At 39.8% G+C, this 5,187-nt stretch overlaps 1 long non-coding RNA gene across 1 annotated transcript; it reads left to right on the top strand.

Moving 5' to 3' along the window:
* Positions 1-1,896: 1,896 nt before the first annotated feature.
* Positions 1,897-3,268, top strand: LOC118679985 (uncharacterized). The gene is made up of 3 exons (XR_004975512.2): positions 1,897-2,351; positions 2,544-2,810; positions 2,878-3,268. It is a non-coding gene; the product is annotated as an uncharacterized lncRNA (long non-coding RNA).
* The last annotated feature ends 1,919 nt before the right edge of the window (positions 3,269-5,187 follow it).

Genomic DNA, 5,187 nt, shown 5'->3' with positions numbered 1-5,187 from the left:
ACTTTTATTTTCCCACCAACTCAGCACAATTACAAACTTCTGGACGAACTGACCGTTGGTCGTCATTTAAATTACACACTTTTTCTTTTATTGAAATGGCTATAACTTTAATATCTGTCATCCGATTTACATGAAGTAAGTGCGTTCGAAAGAGGATGAATGTATATTTTTAATGATGTAAATTTTATAATAAATAAATATAAAGATAAATGTGTAGGATAAAACCATAAAAATTTAAAAAATTTAAATTAAGTGGTATATTTTGTATCACCGAATTGAAGATCATGATTTTTTTGCGATGATCAAACTTGCACTTTGCTGAGTAAGGTCATTAAAAGAAGTTTCTAAAATATTAATCCTGCATAATTCAGTCGATTTTACATGTCAGAAATACTCTGGCAGTTTTGGGATGAACTATTACAAGATAAAAATTTCTCTATAATTCTCGATTTTCTAGCGATCCGAACCAAACCTACTAGGAATGACGAGCCACTTAACACAATATGGCAGTAATCGTATAAAATTTAATACACTGAAATTGCATTAATAATTGTATATATAGCTGCACCAACTGTCTCTTAAATGGTATATATATACATATATAATACATAATATATATACCATATATCCATTGCCTATCTTTGTGTCAGTTGCAGCATCTTAAAGCCCACTGTGATACCTTGATTCAATAAACTGATCTACTTAACATAATATGATAATGAGCGCAACCAGCTTATTGCCAGCTTTTAAAGGCATTTCCAGTTGCCAAGCCATTATAAAACATTACATACGCGGCCATTGGTGATTAAGGTAAGGCATATAAAAGTAAATATGTATGTATATATGTATGTATGTATATACAATATATAGTAATGCCTGCCTATAATATTGAATATCAATTTAATTTGCAATTTGTGCAATGAATTGGCAACTGAATGGCAGGAAGTTTACAACGTTTTCCTGCTACCTGCACACAAGCTCATAAACACACCTACGCACTCGCAGTTTGCTTTGAACGCATTCTGCAATTCCAATTAAGGCATACAGCACTTGCACCACAAACTAAAAGCAGCCGAGTGCAGCGTAACACTTTTCTCCCTAGCGACTGTGAATGTTTCTGATTGCAAAGTGTACGGGGCCCGTGTAAAGTTGCAACGTGGAAAAAACTGAAAGAAGTTGTTTGTGGTTGAGTGGTTGTGTGTTCGTGAGCCTACAGTTTACAAGCAACACAAGGCAGCTGTAAAGGGAACAGTAATCAGCAACATCTACGTGCTTTATTATACTCTATTTCTTGCATAACAATGTACATAACACACACACTCGTACTCGTACATATATACACTAACCGGTAGAACCACCTGATTGTGTCACCTGACTTTTGCTTGGCCACATGCAAATGTCAGATGCTGTGCCGTTGCATTGGGTGGGTGTGTGGTTGATTAAGACTTTCGTTTTTGCTTCCGCTCCACTTCATCGGATGTGCAGGAAAGTGGGTGATAAGGAAGAATGTGTTTTGTACGTGTTGCGCCGTAAAACTTCGCGGTGAGTCGTAAGAAAGTGTGTGAGTTCATACGATTCAATTACACGGAATACGGATATATACTATGTGCATATGTTTACATACATTTATAGAAATATATATTATATGTATTCCAAATATGTATGTGCAAATTCGTTAAGTGCTGTGCTCTTTAAATACAAGTAGTACATATATTCCTATTAAGTTCACTAAGAGCCCAATGGAGGAGCAGGCGTAATGTACTTTACATGTATGTCCATATACATTTATACTAGTAGGTGCCCCTTACTTTGAAGACATTATAACGGGACTACTTTTATTGAAATATCAAATTGCGTGTTGCTAGAAAGTCACTTTTCTAATGACGCCGTCGAAGGAAGTCGAAGAAAAAGGGGACGCATAGGCAATTTTTATACATTATACCAAAATGAATGGATATAATTTTCGGTTAAAAATTTATTTAATTGGTACGAAGTGTTCTCAAATTATTGGTACAGAGCTACGATCGAAAAAACAAGTGTTGTCAGTTTTTTTACAATCATAATATAGTGAAGTTATCAATACGTGAAAATGCTAGATTAGCTGTAATGGAAGCGTCTGTGTTTTGGAAAAAAGCTAAAATTCCAACTAAAAGTGAACAACATCGCTTAGTGAAAAATTAGATGATTTATTTGTTATTGCTCATATTAATGCATTAGAAATAATTAAAATTTAATCCGACAAACAATTTTTAATAAACCAACGTAAAAAGGAGCGACCAGGATGTCTTTGTGGAATTGATACTAAAACTATGCAGAAGTTGGAAAGAAAGGCAAACAATACACAGTGATAGGTAGGTAACTAACACACAGGGTATGTATTTGTATGTTACTACGTTATCTTTCTACCCTGCTGTACTACATACAGTAATTGCATATTCTTGTAAAATATAGTACCTGAGCGGATCAGCTCGGTTGAGCGAATTATCTTCTCTAGCATAAGGTTATAGAAATACCAGGATAAATCTTAATTCTTGTATTTAAAGCTTGCGCATTGTCTTCAAGCAGTGATGACGGCAAACAACTTCAGAAAGCGAAATTGAGTACAGACTTATCCAATGCCCCTATATCAGCAAACGAGGAAAAAAACTTTTTAATGAAAATGTGGGTTTAATGAAATGGTGGCTATGCACATTGTTGCCGTCTCTCTGGGGTATAATGCAAATGAATTGGTAATAAATTGCACATCATTGCAGCGGCAAATACATTTAAGCTGGATTAAAAAGTCGCAAAAAATCAAAAACAACTTAATGGTAAGTGGTGTACTTAAAATTGAGATGGTAATGAATATGAAATTTGTACTGCAATTTCTGTTAATAGATGAACCGCGGTACTTTGCATTTAGATGGAAAACTCCTACCGGAAAAAACAGGCCGTAAAAAAGTAGAACGACGAAACGGTAATTGTTTCATATAAAACCGGTGAACAATTAATAAGAGCACCGAAGTTATCGGCTGCAACTGATTCCAAAATCGCTGATGCATTTTATGAACTTTTATTTGAATGGAATTTAAAAGAGCTCGTTGTAGCCTGTTGCTTGGATACAATTTCGACAAAAACGGGCATAATTAAAGGGGTTGCAACATTGTTAAAAAAAAGCAACTCGAACGAAAACTACTATATTTGCCTTACCGACATCATATGTATAAACTTTTACTGAGAGCAGTTTTCGAATTGGAAGGGCGTTAACATAAAAAGCGTCAAAGATTTGCTACAAAATGACGATAATTAAATTTATAAATAAAACAATTCTAAATGACACTAAAGATAGGTTAGGTTAGGAGGTCGATCCCAAGAAGGATCACACTTGGACAGCTTGAATGCCGATCTGTTGTGGTACCTAAAACCTCCTACAAAGCTGGATCAAAAGACCCTTACATGTCGACAAAGCGCTTTGTGGCTATAACAAAATTGTTGAGACTGCCAATATCTGTTTCGGCTATGTCTTCTGGTCCGCCGAATATGTGATTACCGAGATGTTTCAGTCTCAGCCTTGCAAAAGCAGGACAGTGGAGGAGAAAGTGCCTAAAGGTTTCCACCTCACCCTCCTCCATACAACTTTGACAACTAGCATCGGGTAGTATTCTAAGCCGTACCACATGAGTGCCCATTGAACAGTGTCCAGTGAGAACTTCTACAATAGCGGCGAGATGAACTTTGCTCAAGGCGAGAAGCTTCCCAGACCTTCTGCGCTCCACTCTGGGCCAAAAGGACCGCGAAGGTCGCACAGGAGTTGGTCGTCGACCAGCGTCTGCTGAGTGCACGCGAGGTCCATTGGTTCAGAGCTAGAACGCAAAACGTGAATAGAGATCCGACTCGACCCATTCCGATGTGAGCGGGGCAAGGGTGCCCCCCAGGCTAGCTCATCGGCTTTGCATTTTCCAGCGATTCCGCTGTGACCAGGCACCCAAACGAGCCTGATGTTGAAATAGCCAGATGCTATCTCTAGTGAGGACAGACACTTCTTGACTAGCTTTGATTGCACGGTTCGCGCGCTCAAAGCTAGTATTGCCGCCCTACTATCGGAGTGGATGCTCACTTCTACAAACGAGGCTTCAATACACAGCAGTACTTCAACCGCCACCTTGATAGCAGCCACTTCCACCTGAAAAACACTACAGTGGTACAGTAGCCTGAAGCTAAGATTGACGGACAGCTCCTTACAGAAAACCCCCCTCCAACCTTTCCTCCTAGTTTCGACCCATCCGTGAAAAATCTCTCCAGCGGCTTCTTTCCATCCACATTTCCCTCGTCGGAATATAAGCAGAGAAAAAGCCGCCTCGAATGACCTCGGTGACGTGGTGGTCCAAATTTTCAGGAATTCAGCTGAAGGGGGAGGGAATTTCGGCGTGTCCTTGTTCGGACCTCTGCATAAGCCCAGCTTTTCTGAGCCTTAGAGCACACTTCGCAGCAATGCACCTGCAGGAAATGTCCCGATTTGCTATGTTTAGAATAGCTTTAAGATCTATTGTTGGTGTGGTCCGTAGTGAACCGGATATTCCGATCTCTTTGAACCCGCTCAAGCTTTTTAGCAAGTATAGCCCTTTTGAACGCTCTCCACCAGACGAACACGCCATAACACAATATTGGCTTCACTAGGGTTTAGTAGAGCCAGAACACCACCTTTGGTGAAAGTCCCCAAATTTTCCCTATAAAACCAATATATTTATGATCGAAAAGAAATGGTCGTTTAGAACTCTCCATGGGCTTGAGGGCTGAAGGTTAATTTGAAGGATCTTCATCCTCCAAACTCCTCTCCAGCAATACGAGTTCCGCACCATCGAACTCAGCCTCCTCGAACAGGCGTTCGAGACTGAAGTCGGGTGGATCCGCACCCCGTTTTCACCGCGTCAAAGAGGATAAGATCGATATCCATTTTCGAATGGAACACATTCCCACTCTACTTTATGTTGTATGAGGCAATGCTTTCAGAGCCGACCTGCGCAAAGAAGGAGTCATCTCAACAAACACCTACCACACCAGCTTAATGATGATAGGAGGGGAACGTACTCCGAGGCCTGCCATGGTTTTAACGGAACGGATGCGGCCTTGGCATTAGCCTATCAGCCATTTCTGCAGGGTAACACCCCTGCATACTCAGGTGACAGAATACTACGACCACCAACCTAG

This window comes from Bactrocera oleae, chromosome 2, assembly GCF_042242935.1.
Source record: "Bactrocera oleae isolate idBacOlea1 chromosome 2, idBacOlea1, whole genome shotgun sequence".
Taxonomy (NCBI): domain Eukaryota; kingdom Metazoa; phylum Arthropoda; class Insecta; order Diptera; family Tephritidae; genus Bactrocera; species Bactrocera oleae.
This window is presented reverse-complemented; position numbering and strand designations above follow the sequence as displayed.